The sequence below is a fragment of the Dromiciops gliroides genome, chromosome 5, assembly GCF_019393635.1.
Source record: "Dromiciops gliroides isolate mDroGli1 chromosome 5, mDroGli1.pri, whole genome shotgun sequence".
Classification (NCBI taxonomy): Eukaryota; Metazoa; Chordata; class Mammalia; order Microbiotheria; family Microbiotheriidae; genus Dromiciops; species Dromiciops gliroides.
The window spans coordinates 231,783,472-231,804,454 of NC_057865.1; the positions used below are offsets into that span (position 1 = coordinate 231,783,472).

General features: G+C 37.2%; 1 pseudogene; it reads left to right on the top strand.

Annotated features, from left to right (window-relative positions):
• Window positions 1-317: 317 nt before the first annotated feature.
• Window positions 318-20,193, top strand: LOC122728987 (annotated as a pseudogene).
• Window positions 20,194-20,983: the final 790 nt, after the last annotated feature.

The window sequence follows — 20,983 nt, forward strand, 5'->3', positions numbered from 1 at the left end:
AAAATGTTTTGTAAACCTTAAAATACTGTATAAATATTAGGGATATGAACTAAATCTGTAATTTGATAGTGATAGGGAATTCCCAGGTGAGCAAGCTTCTTCTACTAATGCACATGAACACCTCTTTGACTTATAGTCTTCAAAAAAATCTAGAGAAATGAGAGGTTAACAGAGACTTGAACCCCGGTCTTCCTGGCTTTGAGGACAATCTATCTACTATGTCATGCTACTTCTCACATATCATAATTAAATTTAGTTATCAATAAAAGTTAGTTATTATTAATATCATTATCATTAATATGGCAATGACAACAACGATGATGATGACAATGATAATGAGGGCAATGACTGATGGTGGTGGTGGTGATGATCATGATGGTGATGTGGTGACAATGGCACAAAATAGAGGATTGACTATGGCAGATGCCCTGCAGGAGGCACTTAGAGGAAGTAAGAGCTCTACCTCCCAACTTTTTATTATGAATGGAACATACCGAGTCAGATAAAATAAGTACACATGGATGAATTGTGATATATATCACATAGATTATTACACTCTATTTTTCTAAAAGACTCACCCATCTTCCAAACTTCCTTTATATAGTCAAGGATACCACCATCTTCCTAATTGCCCAGAATTTCACAACCTCATTGTCATTTTTTATTCTTTATTTCCCCCTGAATCATATTCACATATCTGATCAGAAGCCAAGTCTTGTTTCAATCTCCACATCTCACATTGTTCCCCTGCCTCTTTTTTTCTACTCATAGACTATTGTTTCAGACCCTATAGTGATCACCCAATTTCAAGTCTTCATTAACTCTCACCAGTACTTATGTAATAGCCTCCTAAATGGTCTACCTGTCTCACATCTCTCACCATTCCAATAATTCCTCCACATAGGAAAGTGATTTTTTTCTGGAGTGAAATTCAAACAATATTTTCCCTTACTCAATAAACTCTAGTAACTATTAACTGTAAAATAAAATATTTCATATTTATTTTATTTGTTATAATTTTCATTTTCATTCATATTTAATTATTTGAATATTAAGACAATGGACTACATATACACATATACACATTTTATATATATATATATATATATATATATATATATATATATATATATATATATATATATAAAATATGTATAGTTGTATATACACAATTGTAAACATAATCTATGTTAAAGATAGTATAGTGGAGGCGGCTAGGTGATGCAGTGGATAAAGCACCGGCCCTGGAGTCAGGAGTACCTGAGTTCAAATCTGGCCTCCGACACTTAACACTCACTACCTGTGTGACCCTGGGCAAGTCACTTAACACCAATTGCCTCACTAAAAAAAAAAAAAAAAAAAAGATGGTATAGTGGATAGAGTGGTGGGCCTGCATTCAGGAAAATTCATCTTCCTGAATTCAAATCTGTCCTCAGACATTTATTACCTGTGTGACCCTGGGCAAATGACTTAACTCTCTTTGCCTCAGGTTCTTCATCTATAAAATGTTTTAGAGAAAGAAATGGCAAACCATTCCAGTATTTTTTACCAAAAAAAAAAAAAAAACAATAATAAATGGTGTCATGAAGAGTCAGACACAACTGAAACAACTGAACAACTACAAATAATTTATAGTTTAGCAAATACAGCTGTGTTTGCAATTGTGGGAACTAAAAATTTTTACATATAGAGGTGTATAATCAAAATTTTTGGAAACCATTGTTCTAGGCCATAGCAGATGTCACTCCCAAACTCAGTATATGAACCCCAAACTAGAAATTTCTTTTCCCTTTGAAGTAAGATGAGAAATTATTCCTGACAGATTGGCTGCTCTAATCCTTGAGAACTCAAAAGATAGAATAATCATTTATCTACAATATCAGAATGAGATAATGTTAGGAAATTGTTTTGAATTTAAACCTAAAATGTTCTGAATTTCTAACAGATGACTAGGATAACAGGAGGTATATGATTTCAATGCTGAATACTATTTCATTATTTATCACATTCTTCACATTCTAGGGAAACATGGTAGACTTCCCAAACTCTCCCTCCTGCCAATCCCCTTTGAAGTTTTGTAAAGATTAGCCTAAGAGCTACAGCCAGAGAAAGAATAGGTCATAGGACCATAGACTAAGAGCTGGGAAAAGTACTATAGAGGTCAACTAGTCTGCCAGTCTCATTTTATATAGCATGAAACAGACCTAGAGAGGTTAAGTAACTTGCCTAAGGTGACATCATGAGAAAGCTAGCTGAGATTCAAACCCAAGCTCTTTAAGTACAAATCTAGGAGTGGCACTTATTGCCTTACATTAATCAATGACCATTTTATATCAATGTAAAATTCACAAAACACCTACCTTATAACAACCTTGCGAGGTGAGAAGCCTAAGTAATAATATCCCCATTTTCCAGATAAGAAATTCTGTCCAGAGGCACATAACTAGAAAGTCTAAGTTAGATTCAATTTCAGGTGTCTTGAATCCAAGTCAAACACTTTTTTTTAATATTTCTCTTCCTTTGGAGACATCTAATTCTCTGAATTTATAGATTGATTTCCACTTAGGGAGAAGAAAGGAGGATTCTTGCATAACTGGAGCTACAAAATGAAATCTTGAAAGAGCCTTAAGTCTAAGAATTATCTTTCTTGGGTCATCTTGATATGCATGGAATTCAATTAGCTTTTGCCACAATTCCCAACAGCCATCAGTGATGATTTCAGCTTCAATTAATTTGGTGTCAACTTGTTTTTAGAAAGAGTTGTTTAAACAAATTTCCTGAGCACACATTGCTCTGGGAATTGTAAGTCAGACTAGCTGCTCATTTGATAGAAACCCAAGTCATGCTCAAATCCCTGTCTCTTAGAAACTGGGAATCTACAAGATAACCACCCATTGAAAAAGTGAAAGGACAATGTACATACTGACAGATATAAACCTCCAATTTCATCCTCATGTAACGTTAAGCTGCCTTGCAGTATACTCTGACTACCTAGCATAGGAAATAAATATAAAACTGGCTATGGAAACATTTTAAAACCTATTACTTAACAGATTTTGTTCCACACAATTTCTACAACTTAATAAAAAGAAGAAAAGTAAGGCAAGTATCCAGGAAGTTAAAGAAAATGAAGTTTAGGGACATGGAAGCTTTAAATTTGATCCTAGAGTAATAGAACACTAGATATTGAAGGGACATTAGGGGTCATCTTTTCTGACATTCTTCTTTTCCAAATAAAGAAACTAAGAACAAGAAAATGGAAGTGACTTGCCTAGGGTCCAATGTTTTGGGGATTTGGGTTTTGGTTTTCTACTGCTGCATTATAACTACGTGAATTCTCTTTTTTCTGGATCTCCAAGATTAATAAAAAAACAAAAGAGAAAATCAAGCCCTTTTCTCCTTTACTTATTTACCTTATCTTCTTTCCATTTTCCTTTATTCCATTCTTTTCTCTTCATTCTTTTCCTTCTTCCTTTCCTTTGACTTTCCTTCCTCACCTTCCAAGTCTTTCCTCATTTTCAAAGCTCTTTCCTTCCTTTCCATTTTCTTCCCTTTCTCCTTTCCTCCTTTAAAAACATGGTATTGTTTTCTATGCTATTTAAGTGTGTTTCAAATCACTTTAAGAGTTAATTGTCTGGGGCAGCTAGCTAGGTGGCACAGTGGATAGAGCACTGGTCCTGTAGTCAGGAGGACCTGAGTTCAAATATGGCCTCAGACACTTGACATGTACTAGCTGTGTGACCCTGGGCAAGTCACTTAACCCCGATTGCCTCACCAAATTTTTTTTTTAAAAGAGTTAATTGTCTAATCTATAACTGGGTAGAGAGGGAGGGAGGAGGTATGGGCAAAAGGTAAGGTACTCCATGGGAAAATCAATGCTACTGATTATTGACGAGAAAATTTTTTTTGTTGTTTGAGTATTGTATTTTATAGACTAAACTAACTCAAATGCTATTAAACCTGGGGACCAGTTGGCTCAGGGACAGACTGCTCATTAGTACCTGGAGGGTCCTTTGGGGACCAACTAATATATTAACCCAGTTTCAGTTTCCTAAGTAAATGATGGATTACATAACAGCCTTCTCTTCTTAGAACTGATGAGAATAGGTCAAGGAATCAGGGGTGGTTGCAGTCATTCCTATGCCCTTCTAGTACTGCTACTTATCACACCTTATTATAGCTCCTCGTTTTTTCCTTCCTTCCTTCCTTCCTTCCTTCCTTCCTTCCTTCCTTCCTTCCTTCCTTCCTTCCTTCCTTCCTTCCTTCCTTCCTTCCTTCCTTCCTTCCTTTTTTTCTTCCTTCCTTCCTTTTTTTCTTCCTTCCTTTTTTTCCTTTCTTTCTACTTCCTTTTATAGCCTTTTTAAGGAAAGAATCTATCTGAATAGTCAGAACACTTGCAAAGAATTTGACTGCCATATAAATGAAAACTTTCCTAAAGCAACTTTGTGTGTGTGCGTGCATGTGTGTGTGTGCGTGCATGTGTGTGTGTGTGTGTGTCTGTTTAATTTGCCAGACCTTGAAAGAAAGTGACAGTGAACTTTTTATCCCCAGAAATCATGTTCAGATAACAACATCTGTACAAATAACTCAGAATTTGCCCTAGTCTATTTGAAAAACTAGCTTTACGGGGTGGTTAGACCAAGCAGTTAAATAACCATTTATATCCCAAAATGACCATATTCCCCTTGTCTTTCTACTAACTTAACATCTGTGGAACTCTGTGCTTACTGTTTAATCTTCTTTTCTCGGCCTGAGAAATGTAATGGACATCTCTGTTCTTTAAGAGCAACAACTACTTTTCTTATTCCATTGAGCATTTCTAAATCATGCTAAATCGCTATTGCTTCCCATTAAGTCATCTAAATAGAAAACATACATTTAATCAATGAAAATGCTTGTAACATGGCTCAATAATCTTTGTTACATTGCAGGTGAATTAAAGAACATTACTTTAAAATGATTACTTTCCTTGTTCTATATAATGACAGTTTAAAATTTGCTGTCAATATCTCCTAATCACTTGTTAGGCAAATCTAAGATGCTAATATACCTAACTTGATTGAAGGGTGGGGGGAGTCTAAGGAGTCATCAATATGAATCAAATATATTGTTCTTTTTGAATGAGATCTTTTAATTTCCTACTATCCATACTCACCAGGAAATAAAAGTATTAATAAAAGTGGAGATGCTCAACAACCACAAAGAAAGGAAACAATTTCCTCTTTTAACACTCCATTCTATTGATCCTCTATAACTTTTCTTCTAAGAGATGAAGCCTGGTAAAGCATTTCGGCAACAAGATTGTTACTGCTAATGTCAATGTGACATTTGATTAAGCCAGGCTTCCAAAGTTTATCTTGAAAGGTACTAGATTCATATGCTAAGAAGTTAATCCCTGTGTTTCTGATTCAATTATATTCATCAATTCAGCTAAGATTTTTGACTCTTCTCTTACCAAGGTCCTCACTCCTCTAAAGGCTATGGAATTTGGGGTTTAGTTTGTTTGCTATTATTGTTTGTTTGGTAGTGTGTTAAAATTTTTTTTCTCCAGGCTTCACATAAATATGCTAGATATGAATATGCTGCATCTGGGACTATTTTCCTCAATGCAAATAGTCACTTAGAAATGTTCTTTATATATTGTGAAATCCCCTAGCCATCTAGGAAATTTTTCAATTGATTCACAACATTAGTCAAACAGATCTCCTCCAATAAAGAAATATTTGATTGCACTAGAGAGTTATTCCTAATTCCCTCATCACAAGATGGTTGAGTTTTCCCATTATTTTACTTAGTTATTATATTACATATGACCAAGGCATCTATACGGAGGGGCAACTGACAACTCTATGACTGCAGAACCACAAATGTCTTCATGTGATGTAATTATAGTTATCTTCCCAGTCCTTTGCCCTGCTGGCTTTATGTTTAATCAATCAGTAAATGTTGTTAAGCACCTACTATGTGTCAGACCCAGTGGTAAATGCTGGCAGCTGCTTGATTGGATGCGAATGTCCTTGTGGTTTTTATGAAGTGTAATCCCATTGAGTTGTTGATTTTTTTCTCTACTTACATTTTCTGGCTTCAGCTATAGGCATCACTTCAGATACTGCCTATTTCTGATAAGAGTAAGGAGCACTGCTATAACTCATTTGGAAAGTCAAGAAACTTCACATAGCTAGTCACTGAACTAGGGGGAAAAAACCTTCAGTGACTTTTCTTTCAATAAAGGGAACCTGTCTGTGTGTCCAAGTCTTGACTGAAATAAGCATTTACTCTTCAGAGGAAAATTATTTGCCTCAGGAAATATATAGATACTATTGTTTGTAGATATCTTAATGGTTGTTTATTTTTAACTTTGACTCCTGGCCACCAAGAGCAGCATATCTTCCATAGTTTTTTTTTACTTAGAGTTAGAAATCTTTGTTGCTCCTACTTAATTTCTGATTACTATATAGCATCTAAACAATTCCAGTGAACATTTTTGCATATCACAGCATGCTGTTTTGGGAATTCTGTTTCTGTTTGAAAGTTGTATTTGGATGACTGGTAAAGCCTATGAACCACTTCTCAGAATAACATTTTTAAATGCATAAAATATCATGCATAAGATTAAAAGGAAACCAATTATTTTGAAGTATATTTATCAAAATATTTTTAAAACAAGATTGACAACTCTTGGTTTAAGACCAATATCACACTGTACACCAAGATAAGGTAAAAATGGATAAATGATTTAGACATATAGGGGTGATATCATAAATAAATTAGGGGAAAATGAAAAAAATACACAACTCAGATCTATAGATAAGGGAAGACTTTATGACCAAACAATGACCAGAGAGTATCACAGGAAGTAACATGGATAACTTTTATTACATGAAATTTAAAATTTTTTACACAAACAAAATGAATGCAGGTGAAATTAGAGGAAAACAGGAAAGGGGGAAATTATAACATATCTTATATAAATGCCTTATTTTTCAAATATATAGGGAACTGAGCCAAATTTATAAAAATGGGAATCATTCCCTAATTGGTAAATGATCAAAGCCTATAAACAGGCAGTTTTGAAAAGAGGAAATCAAAGCTATCTATGGTAATATGACAAAAAATCTTAATCACTATTCATTAGAAACATGCAAATTAAAACAACCCTGATGTACCACCTCAAAACTATCAGATTGGCTAACATTACAGGAAAGAAAAATGATAAATGTTGTAGGGGGTGTAGAAAAATTAGGACACTATTGTTAGAGTTATGAACTGTTCCAACCATTCTGAAGAACAATTTGCAACTAGGCCCAAAGAGCTATAAAACTGTGCACGCCCTTTGCTCAATCTCTAATTATTGTCACTATCCACTTCCTTCATTCCTACTGATTTACTGGTGAACAGAGCTAGACAATGTGAAGTTGGGTCACACCACCACTGGCTGTTGACAATAGACACAACTAGACTGATTTCACCAGCTTCCCAGGTAAAAGAAATATAGCAGTAGAACAGTCAGTCATTCCAATATAGTTGTTTAATCATGCATGACTAGACAAAGATAATGGTTACCTTGTTACATTCTTGAACAACTCAAGCTATGAAGTTATGTCTTTTTTAAGTTAGTTGACTTCCTGCACAATCAAGAAAAGCAGCATGAAAAGAAGTTAACTAGCAGGTGCTGGCTCTTCTCTTGCTCTGTGTCTGTAAGAACAGGAATATTCATATCTGAGTCCCTATCAATGATCTCTCCTCCAGCTATCAGAGATGGAACTTGAAACCATCTTAGTTCTCTCTCTCTCTCTCTCTCTCTCTCTCTCTCTCTCTCTCTCTCGCTCTCGCTCTCGCTCTCACTCTTGTTCTCACTCTCTTCTTTCCTTCTTCCTTCTTTCTTTCTTCCTTTCATGTTCCCTCCTTTCTTTTTTTCTTTTTCTGTTTCTTTTTTCACTTCCTTTATTTCATGTATTTAATATGTTAGTTTTTTTTCTTTTAATTCAGCACCATGCTAGAAACTATAAGATATATATTTAAGAACCATAGGAAATGGTCCCCTATCTCTAAGGAGCCTAAAATAATTTTGAGAAATGAAACTTAAATGGAATAATTAGGTAAGCATGTAAGGTAATGTATGAGGAAATATGAAAATGTACAACACAGCTAATAAGTGTGATAAAGGTCAAAAAAAGAAATTGAAATATAAATATGGATGAGTTGATTTGTAATTAGAATTTGTCAAAAGTTTGGACCTAATATCACTTCATGAAAAAATATTTAGGAGAAAGTGAAAATGTTAGCCCTGCACTGTCCCCCTTCTTGAAAAGAAGTGAGTAGTGAATACCAGGTCCATTTGTCCTTACTTCCCCAAGGTCATCTTCAATAAAGGTGATTTGCTACAATGCCCTTATGTACTAAAGAAAAAATAGGTTGAGTACAAAATTCAGTTCTCCACATAGAAAAAGGTCTCAGATGCTTGACCTATGGGTTTTAAATTGTTTCTAACCCATTCATATCCCATTGTTCCCTAAATAATTTTAAATTCTTGTTCATTTACATTTTACAAAACAAGACTAAAGGGTAAACTTGTATAATAGTATTAAAATGGGCAGTTTTTCATGCTGATGACCAAAAAATAATTTTCCTTTCTTTACTCCTGAAAGAAAAAGGCAATGAAAAAAATTGATTTGAGGGCAGCTAGGTGGCTCAGTGGATAAAGCACCAGCCCTGGATTCAGGAGAACCTGAGGTCAAATCTGGCTTCAGACACTAAACACTTACTAGCTGTGTGACCCTGGGCAAGTCACTTAACCCTCATTGCCCTGCAAAATAAATCAATAAATCAATAAATGAATGAATAAATAAATAAATAAATAATTTTAAATGAAAAAGATTGATTTATGTGCACAAATGAAAATAGTTCCCTCTAATTAAGGCTATTATATTTTCATTGGGTATTAGGTGAGTTTTCTAATTAATACTCTGATTTGCTACAGGTAACCTGTAATAAATATGAGGCTACTACAAATATACTTTTAAGTTCAGCAGTCTTTGAAATGTCATTAAGGATTTTTTAGTGCATTAATTTTTCTTTTCCTTTAAGAAAAGAATATCTAATTTGTAATTTGTTTCCAACCAAATTAATGTCATAAATGCTTTAAAATTTAAATTGCTTATCAGGTATACCTTCTGTTGTGGAGGGGGCAGGAAAAGGGTTTCTCAGGAAGTGCTAATAAGTGAATGAGGAAAACACTGTCCAAAGATGTGCTATGAGAATAAATGCTTTATAGTTACTTTGTTAAAATTTTCAATTTGCATTGAAATGGTCTCCAGGATCTTTCTATTCTATTGGTCTTAATAGTATCAGAATTTTACTGTGTCAGTTATCACTAGGCCAATTTGTAGTTCTTAAAATGGCACAACAGATTAATACTAAACTTGTTACCTGGGTCATTCTTTTTAAGACAGGAGGTATATGGACCATTTTCTCATGCAACTTTCATTCTTTCAGCTTCCTTCATGTTCATGAAAAAATACTATAAAAATGCATATTTACTAGTGGGGATCAAGAAACAGGTAAAAGGAAAACCCAGACTATACCCAACCATGAGTGATCAAAAGATTCCCACATTCTATGATTCCCTGTATTCACTTGTACTTCTTCTTCTTTTTTTTTTAAGTCAGGCAATGGGGGTTAAGTGACTTTCCCAGGGTCACACAGCTAGGAAGTGTCAAGTGTCTGAGGCCAGATTTGAACTCAGGTCCTCCTGAATTCAGGGCCAGTGCTTTATCCACTGTGCCACCTAGCTGCCCCTATTGTCCAGTTTTTACACATGAAACAGATAAAAACAAAAAGTGAAACATTTTTAAAACTTCATATTACTACATACCCTCTTTTTTGACATACTGCAGCAAATTCCTTTATGAATTTCAGATATATTACATCCATTGCATTTAGCCTTTTTACAAGACAACTGATTCTGTTATTATTATTATTTTTTTAAATATTCATAAGGTTAAGCTGTCATCAGTTGTTATCGATGGATTATGGTTGCCAGTGCAATTTATATTACATGTAGCATATGTGTATGTGGTACATATGACAGAGGACTACTGTGATGATAAAAATTGTGAAAGACATAGTATCTGGGTAACTTAGTAATTTTGTTTATATGGCCAGTGGGTTATCAATAAAAGGAGGTTTATGGACATCACTCTCAGACCAAAGATTCCATGAGCTTATATATCCTTGAAACAGTAGGTGATCAGTGGGGCCAATAACTGACCCCTGCACAAGGAAATTATCTCTATCCTTGAGCTATCAATTCAAAGAATGTCCTCTTCTTCAATGAGGGCCCCCCATATAACCCCCACCCTGGAAAGAGAATCCTTCAGCTATCTGGATAAACATATCTGTCTCTACTCAAGATTCCTCATGAGCTTGGGTTGGGACTGACACAGATGGAGAGATTTGATGAAATCTCTCAAGGAAACCTTGCCCTTGAGTGGAGGGACCAGAGGACAAAGAAAGAAGGAGAGATCTCTGGGTCCTCCACGATATTGATTATTGATCATAATTTCCCATACTCTACTGCCAGAGCCAATATCCTCTTTTGTGCTCAAATGAACCCTTTCCTTTCCCCATCTAGTCTTGAGTATCAGGGAGTGACTAAGGCCCAGGGTCCCTGGCCTTTACCTTGAAACACCACACTGTGAGCATTGGAAACTATGAGAATTATAAATCATCTATTATTCTTCTACTCCTATAGCTAATAAACTCACAATATCTGTTACTTTTCCTAGCCCTGTATTAATTACTAGCTTTTGTTATTCAGTCATTTTAGTAATTTCTAATTCTTTGTGACCCCATGTGTGGTTTTCTTGACAGAGTTACTGGTTATTCCCAATATCCACTTCTCTTTCTCTGATCCTTATCCTCATCAATCTTACCTCAGCCACACCTGTACCCAAACTCAACCTACTCTTTTCACCATGCAGTCTGGAATTCCTATTACATAATGAACAAACTTTGCTTAATTCTCCTCTTGCTTCTTCTATCAACTTGTTCTTACTTAAGTGAGATTTTCCCCAGATGACTCTGAATCCCTGACCATCCTCTCCAGCAATAGTTGAACCTGCTCTTACACACCCTGACCCACTGATCATGGAGGGATGAATAATGGGAATATTTTGTGCTTCCCATTGCTGGTCACTTCTAGACTCTCCCTTTGTCAATAAAATTATCACTGTTTTCTCATTAGAAGTTCACTCTTATTTTAAAAAAAAAAGAAAGATTTACCCTACATAAATTGTGGTAGCCTTGTCTATAAGTATCTAGGTCATCCTTCCTCTTTTCTCAAGGAGTTCAGAACCTGATACACTATCTTCCTCTCCTCCATAGTGATTTCCATGTTCAAGTTGATACTTCAACTTAATTTCCCAGTTCCTCAATTTTTTCAAATCTCATGACCTATTCCTTCACAATACTTAAGCCATGCACAATTATCATCACAAGAAAAAGCATATATATATATATATATATATGTATATATATATATGCATGTATATGTATATATATGTGTGTGTGTGATAGATAGATAAGATAGTAGAATAGGAATAGGAAAAGAATAGGCAGAGAATAGAAGTAGAGTAGAGCAGAATAGAATAGATTAAGAGTAGAGTAGAATAGACAACAGTAGAATAGAAAAGAGTAGAGTGGAATGGAATGAAATAGAAGTAGAGTGGAATAAATAGAAGTAAAGCAGAGTAGAGTAGAATATAATAGGAATTGGAATGGAATGGGATGGGATGGGATGGGATGGGATGGGATGGGATGGGATGGGATGGGATGGGATGGGATGGGATGGGATGGGATGGAATAAAAGTAGAGTATAGTAGTCCAGAGTAGAATAGAATAGGAATAGGAATAGAAGTAGACCAGAGTAAAGGAGAAGAGGAGAAAAAAGAAAAGAACCGAAGAAAAGGGAAGGGAAAAAAAGGAAAGAGAAGAGTGGAAAAGGGGTAATGGATGACCTATGTTTGAATCTCAGCTCCACTACTTGTTGCCTGTATGATTTTGGATGAATTGCTTAACCTTTTCAAACTTAGTTTTCTCATCTGAATAAAGAAGGAATTTAAATGCATACCCTATTTGGTTTCTTCAAGCTCTAAATCTATGACCTATGATCTGATGCTCCTATGACACATACCAAACATATTGGCTTAGAACAAATTGAATAAATACAAACGGAAGTGACATAAAAAAGACACAGACAGGATGGGAGCCAAGATGGCAGGGAAAATGCAGTGAGTTCTCTTTTTTAAATTTTTTTTTTATTTGGGGGGGGGGCAATGAGGGCTAAGTGACTTGCCCAGGGTCACACAGCTAGTTAAGTGTCAAGTGTCTAAGGCTGGATTTGAACTCAAGTCCTCCTGAATCCAAGGCCAGTGCTTTATCCACTGTGCCACCTAGCTGCCCCCAGGGAGTTCTCAAACTCATGACATGATCACTCCAAAAAACATCCAAATAATGCCATAGGACAATTCCTGGAGCAGCAAAATCCACAGAAGAATGTGCTAAGATTATTTTCCAACCAAGGACAGCTTGGAAGGTCGGAAGGAGGAAGCTGCTATGCTGAGACGAGAGTGGAGCCCAACCCCACAGTCACACTGAAACAGATCCAGTCCCAGGAAGGCCTCACCTGAGAAAGAGACCCCCAGAGCCTCTGAATCACCTGCAGTGCCAGTATTGTCTAGAACTAAGCTCACAGTCTGGTGAGAGGGCTAAACCCTTGGCAGGGGGGGAGATTACAGGGTCTATGCTGGTGCTGAGGCACAACTTGGGTTTTTCTTCCCTGCTGGGAACCAGGTAGTAGGCTTGAGTAGCAGTGGCCCAGGAGAGGGAGGGGCACAGGCTCTTCGGAGCTGACAACTACAACACACAAGGCTGGTTTATTAGCAAGTTGGTCAGGTGTCATCTATGGACCAGGGAACAGGCCAGGTGAGTGAAGAACCTGCTCCTCCTTAAATCATACCACCTGGAACCTCCTGAAGCTTGGGATAGTGCAGCCTAGAAAGAATCCCCCACTTTAAGGAGCTAAAATTCAAATAAAAGAAAGACCAGAAGAACAGTCAAAGAAAGGTGAGGACCATAGAAAGTTTCTTTAGTGACAAGGAAGATTGAGGTTCACCCTCTGAGGAAGAGGGAATGAAAAGCAAATTGGCCTGACTAAAGGAAAGTACTTACTTGGGAAGTCACAACAATGTTAAAGCTATCCCTAATAGGAATTAGGTACAATTGGTTGTAATACTACTATATCTATATATACACATATATATGTATATATAACATTATACATAATACAATACTGTATTTCTATATACTATGGAATACTATAATATATACTAAATATTACACATAAAATACTAATTATATATTACATATGTATATATTTATATATATACACACACACCTAAGTTACATGAAAAAATCATTAGCTGAAATGTGAGTTTGAGATGACAATGAGACTGAAAAATTAACAAAATTACCCACAAGCCTCCTCAGAATAGAAGTTAAATCACTCTGCTCCTGGTCTTTTAAAAGAGATGTTTTAAGAAAATAGGAATCATATCTTTCTTTCATGTGAATTTGGAAAAGACATTTGAAGGAGGAAAGAAAAGCATCTTGTCCAATGGTGTATGCATACTGCTTGTAGGTGGCTTGTTCCAGACATCCCAAAGCTTTAGTAATGACTCAAATTGGTGCAACTGCCTGCTGAATTGATGCTAGCTGAGTATCTAAGAACAATAAGAATTATTGTCAAGAAGTCTTAGAAATTAAGTGTCAGGGCTCCTCTAAAAAAAGCCATTGTTTCCCCCTGGGGGATTGATTTTACTGGGTTGCCCATATTCCTAACTATTATAGTATGCTTTTTTAAGACATTAGAAAGTTTGCACCTCTAGGATACTTTTTTTTTTTTTTAGTGAGGCAATTGGGGTTAAGTGACTTGCCCAGGGTCACACAGCTAGTAAGTGTTAAGTGTCTGAGGCTGGATTTGAACTCAGGTACTCCTGACTCCAGGGCCGGTGCTCTATCCACTGTGCCACCTAGCTGCCCCTAGGATACTTTTTAAAAAAGGTAAAAAGAGACCAAGCTCCAAGCCCATAAAAACTGTAAGTGTCTAGCTGTGCAATAAGATTAAAGCACATATTTTAATTCTTTAGTCTTTATAAGTTTAAAGCTACATTTTCTTTTTTCCTTATTTTGCTTCCAATTTTCAAGCATTTATTTTTCTCCCGCCCTTTCCCTACTAGAAAAAGAAAAAAACAAAAATAAAACCTTTGCAACAAATAAGAGTAATCAAACAAAAAAAAATCCCGTTTTGGCTATATCCCAAAATCTGTCTCATTCTTCATATTAGTGCATCACCTCTCTATGAGGAGGTGAACAGTATTCTTTATTACCAGTTTTCTGAGATCATGATTAAACCTCTATTTTCAAAGATGAACTTATATGATTGAGTGTTGGTTGCACTCTGCCAAGATACACTTTTGCCAAAATCAAAGAATTCTAACCATGAGATTCATGCCACCTTCATTAAATTGTACAACATTTCAATAGACAGAGATTCATTAAGAATGGTCAAGAAATTGTTTTCCTAAGCACAGACCAGTATGGAAGAATGAACCAAGAAGAAATAGTGATCAAAATTGGAGTAGAACTATGCCATTCAAGTTAAAAAATAAATAAATAAATAGATGTAAGAGGTTAAATAAAATGGAGGCAGAAGATCTTTTAAATGATTTTTTTTAAAGCAGCAGTTGTGTTTGATATGGATTAAAGCTAAAAATAAAAGGGAACATCACAACTTTATAATTATGGTGTACGGTTGTCACAGACTAAGGGATATCCTTGCACAACTGGGAGACATATATTGAATAGTCATTACATTAAACTCCCTTGGAGAAATGTTTTAATGGTTTATTAATATGTCAATTGCCTGAAACACTCAGAGAAGTAAAGCACAGTAAGTCTGTGAATTGAAGACTTATCGTTATGTCTGCAAAAGCCTGTCTAGTAATCTGGGTTTCACTGGCCACATGAAAGGTAATAGAAGATAATGATCTTCCTTGGGGTGGGCAAACAGCAAGCATGCTGTTATATGTCTGCAGAGGAACCATCCAAGAGCAATTTATTAGTCAGGTGCCTTGTATTTTGTTCAAGAAAACCACTGTCACAGGCACAGATGCCTTTAGTAAATGCTTATGATTGAGCATTTCCCCTCCACTCTTTGTCACAAAGCTGCCTATCTATTAGGGATGGCAGACTCAGACCTGGACAAATTGGAAATCTATTTCAAATTCTTGAGTGCAAGGATGCAATCTGTCAGTGATTTTTGGTCTAAAGAGTTTGTTTAGCCTGGAGGAAATGCTTGGGAATTTAGGAAAAAACATTAAGGATGGGAACCCCTTTGCTATGTAGCACTGTTGAGGGCAGCATCACATAGTGGAAAGAGCCCTCAAATGGGAGTCTAAAGACCTGGCTTCTAGACTTGGTTCTACCGCTTATCATCTTTGTGACCACAGGCAATATATGGAACATCCCTGTTGTTGTTGTTTAGTCATTTCAGTCGTTTCCAACTCTTCATGACCCTCTATGAGATTTTCTTGGCAAAGATACTGGAATGACTTGCGATTTCCTTCTCCAGTTCATTTTATAGATGAGGAAACTGAGGAAAACAGGGTTAAGTGAATTACCCAGGATCACATAGCTAATAAGAGTCTGAGGCCAGATATGAACTCATGAAGATGAGTCTTCCTGATTTCTGGCCTGGCATTCTATTCACTGTACCACCTAGTGGCCCTAACCTCCTTGAGCTTCATCTATAAAATGGGAATGTTGTTGCTTATACCAGCCACCTCACAGACCTATTGTGATGTGTTTTTTTTTGTTAAACTATGACCCTTACTATCTGTGTGACCCTGAACAAGTCATTTAACCCATATGTGCCTCAGATAACTCTTTAAGGCTTACCTACTAAGTCAGAGAAGGCCTGAGTTCTCTGTTAGTGCAAGGAATCCTCACGCTGATGAAATCATACATCATTCCTTTAAAGTGTCATATAAATATGAGCCACAATAATCATAACATTGAAACCAAGAGTTTGGTAACTGAAAGGGAAGTAAATCACAGACAAAGAGGCAACCTGACAAGCAGAAGAGAAACCCGGCCTCAAATCTAAGTTCTATTCCTGTCTCTCACACATACTGACCGTGTGACCTTGAGCAAAGTATTTAATGTCTTTGCTTTATAGGCTAAGATTGTAAGATGCAGAGCAGGTACATCAGTAGAGGGATTTTTTTTTCTTACTGGGAATTCCCTGTATCAGTGACATCAGAGGTCCATATCCCACCCTGACCCCAAAACAATCAATCCATCAACAAATTAATAGACATTTTTTTGGATTAGACGCAGGTTGTGATTTCTTCCAACACAAAATTAGATTATAAAATGAATATCACTAAAGTCAGCCTCACAAATTGGTTGAGTAGGCAACCATGTATGCCCTAGAACATTTATATTATAAAAATGAAAAAAGAGATCATCTCAGGTAAGAGCTGTTTGACAAGTAGGGCTCTGGTCTTACTTATATACCTAGCCCCTGATCCTGTTGTATTGGGTCCCCAATAAAAATGCAAATTCTCTTGGGAAGGGCAATGCTAAACTTAATGCATTATGAACTAATACCTTCCATGGCCCAATATGAAATACATTAGGATACAAGAAGAGTTAACATTTATACAGCTCTTACTGAGTGCCAGGCACTTTATTATTATGTACTTTGATCCTCAAAATAATCCTGGCAGGTAGGTGCAATTATCATTCCCATTTTCCAGTTCCAGAGACTAGAACAAACAGAAGTCAAATATCTTGCCCAGAGTCAAACAGCTAAGAATATGTGAGGATGGATTTGAAATAAGTTTTCCTGACTCCAGGCCCACTGCTCTATCCACTGAACCCCCTAGCTGCCCTTTAATAGGAATCAGAATTTTATCCTCAGGGTAAGATAGAGTTGGGAAGAAGGAAGACAGAGAAATGAAGTAAGAGAGGAGAGGTTAGAGGAAAGGAGCAACAATGCCCAATTTGTGCTACTTCTCAATGTTGCAGTCTGCCTGGAATATCCCAAGTGATCAAAAAGCAGGATGAAATAACCTCCAGAATAAAATAACCTTTTCACAGAAGCCCAGACAAATTCTCATCAAGCAAGCCTGAGAAAGACAGAGACAGACAGAGACAGACAGAGACAGAGAGAGAGAACAGACCACTCTAGTCCCATCTCCTTTGTGACATGTGTCAGTTTAACCAAATTGTTGTTGATACCCTTCTTGTTAACCTTTTACCTTCACACCTGAACAGTGTTCCTTACTCATTGAATAGCTGACTTCCCCCATCAGTACATGATGAGAGAGAATTTAGGTAGAATTGAACCTGGCAGACCTACCTCTGTCATGGCTGAGACCCCATCAGGCTATGTCCTAAATGGTTACTTGGGTATGATCCTGCTGCTGAACCTGAATTAGAGACTTATCAGAGGTTCCCTTCTCCTTTGTAGCTGTGCTCCAGATTCCTATGATCTATACCAAGAGTGTCCACAGTATCTGAGGCATCTCTGATAATGGGAAATACACATACATCATTTACCTGACTTTGTTCCCAGGGTTCTTAACATTAGCAAAATGTTAAAGGAGGGAGAAGATCCAGGTCAAAGACAACTGATGAAATGCTTCTTCTCCACTGTCAAACAAGTCTTACTCAAGACCATCTATCTTTGTCATTCTTAGAATATAAATGCTCTAGTTTCTAAGGTCGGTCATACAAAGACCAGAGAAACATCAGCCTCTTCCATTGTAGGCTGACATTCTACTGAATGACAAAAATCTGTGTAGACGGAATTTGCAAATTATCTCAGCTGCTCTCTTGCCCTGGGATTTTCAGGGGTTTTGTTTTCCTGCTCTGGGAACAATCTAGTCCCGAAATTTCAAATTTGTCCAAAAATGTATGCGTGTATGGGAGTAGGGGGGAGGTACACATATATGTTTTTTTGGGGAACAAGGGGAAAATAACTCAAAAAGAGCAATTTACCCCACAGACCACCAAGCAATCATCTTACTGTCCTAAACCAAAAGTATAAAACATAGAGTTAAGAAAACCTATTTCTCCTCTGGTTCTGGAAGCAACTAGTTTGCCCTTGGGTGACTCACTTAAACATTCATCTCTCACTTTCTACTTTGAATTACAATTGGGTTCTGCTCTTTCAACTTACTAGCTAATAGAATCATTCATTGAATTGAATCAAAATGTAAAAACTCAAGCCATTTGTATATATTAAATTCCTCTTAATTAGAATCGCTCTTTACCAATATTTGAGAATCAGGAAATGATATAGTAATTACCAGTTAATTTTCCATAAGTGGTTTATTTTAGCACCTTGAGGACTTTAACTCATTTATTTCCTAGCCTCAGAAACCAAGAAGGGAGAAATGTCAACTCCAGCAGCCCAGCCTGTAGCTGCAGGTAGAGTTCCAAGAGAAGGGACAATAGCTGCAGGCGTTTCAACTGTGGCAATATGACTCTCTTCGGATTAGGCTCAGGAATAGGAAGAGGCAGGTAAAGCAAGGACAAGAATAAATATATCAATGTATCACTGATACTCTAAACCACCCCACAGACCTGGCACATGTGTCTGTGTTGCTTAATAAGTCCTCAAAATTCCACCCTGCCCCAGAAACTACAAACTCTGAGCATCCCTATAGCTGATGAACTGGGTTCCTCTTCCTTCCATTCTTAATGATTTACCTAGATGCATATATAGATATGAACATATGTGTTAGCTGGCATATGTGCTTATACATATGAATATGTGTGCATATATGTATGATGGCATGGTGATATGAGATTCACCTCATATCATTCTGTAGCATAATTTTATAGTGAGGAGTTACTAGTTATTACTAATAATTTTCTTGATGCTTGGGATTATTAGGATAGAGGGATTCAGATGGAGGGATCCTGGAAATTATTCGGTTGATGCAGGGAATAGAAATCTCTTTGGAGAGTCCTGAACAGTGAAAAATGATATTGTGAACCAGTTTGGAGAGCTAGCATGTAAGGTTTGTATGAACCAGTAGAGCCTGGTCAAGGCCTCTCACCTTTCCAGCCTTATCATATATTATATGCTTCTGGTTAAAACTAAATTGTGGAGCTCTACCTCTGACCTTCAATCTCCTTCTGAGTCACTGACTATTACCAGAAAGCCAAGGCCTCATGGAAGTTCTTTGTCAGGGAAAATTGGAAGATGAATGACAAAAAGAAGTGTCTTCAATCAATGGGGCCAAGGTGCCCACCAACACCAAAGTGGTATGTGGAGCCCCTTCCATCTACCTTGACTTTGTTCATCAGAAATTGGATGCAAAAATTGGCATAGCTGCTCAGAACTGCTACAAAGTGGCCATGGGTGCATTTACTGGGAAGATCAGCCCAGCCATGATTAAAGACTGTGGGGCCAACTGGGTGATCCTGGGACACTCTGAAAGAAGACATATCTTTGGGGAGTCTGATGAGCTCATTGGACAGAAGGTAGCCCATGCTCTGTTAGAAGGCCTGGAAGAGGGGCAGCTAGGTGGTGCAGTGGATAAAGCATCAGTCCTGGATTCAGGAGTACCTGAGTTCAAATCTGGCCTCAGACACTTGACACTTACTAGCTGTGTGACCCTAGGTAAGTCACTTAACCCCCATGGCCCTGAAAAAAAAAAAGAAGAAGGCCTGGGAGTGATCACTTGTATTGGTGAGAAGTTGGATGAGAGGGAAGCTGGAATCACTGAGAAGGTGATGTTTGACCAGACTAAGGCCATTGCAGATATTGTGAAGGACTGAAGCAAAGTCGTCCTAGCCTATGAACCAGTCTGGGCTATTGGTACTGGCAAAACAGCCACACCCCAGCAGGCCCAAGACTTACATGAGAAGCTTTGATGCTGGCTTAAGACCCACGTCTTAGAATCTGTATCATAGTCTACCAGGACCATTTATGGAGGCTCTGTGACAGGGGCCAACTGTAAGGATCTGGCATGCCAAGATGATGTAGATGGCTTCCTGGTGGGTGGAGCGCCCCTTAAGCCTGAATTCCTGGGCATCATCCAAGCCAAAAACTGAGCTCTCCATGCAGATCTCTCACTCCCTCACTTATGGAGCTGAGACTAGGCTCCACAAATCTGGTTTACCCCTCCCCATATTATTCGATTGTGATGTGGATTCCCTTCCCCCCATGGTCCCATTCAAGCTACCCCTTTCTCCGTTGGGTAGATTGTGTCCACCAGTTCTCAGCTACTCAGCCCTTCCTCCAATGGACCAGGCCTTTCTCCATTTACTGTAAATTTGAAGGAAGAAAAAAAAAAACATCTAAATTGTACTCTGCCCAGCCAATCCTTCTACCCAAAAAAACATCCCTTGCCCTCCTTCCTCCTAGCATTTGCTCATATTATTATGAATTTTTAAATGTAAGGTGCCTGTGTGGTCCATGCAGATTATGAGTTTGCCCATATGAGTTTATGTAAATGCAGTTCACAAGGAAGCATGAATATATATCTCTGGATTATTATATATCCCCTCTTCAGCGGAAATTGATACCTGTGTAAAGGAAAGCAGATTTGGGTGACCAGGCTGGCTACTTTCTTCAGAGACAGGAAACCAGACAAGAATTAAATCTATATACTGCCACCCCTACCCTCCTGTCTTTATTATTGCTCATCTAGGGGAAGTCTCCTAGATTCTATACATTTTTCTAGTCAATGACTCTTAAAAGGGAAGGAGTAGCCCAAATTATATCTGAATCCTTTCCACCAACATCTAATTACCATTTATCCAAGCCAGTACTAAACAGAAATCAGAAAAGTTATAGATTTAAATGTGCTAAAAAATTCACAGAGTTAATAAGCTTTCATAC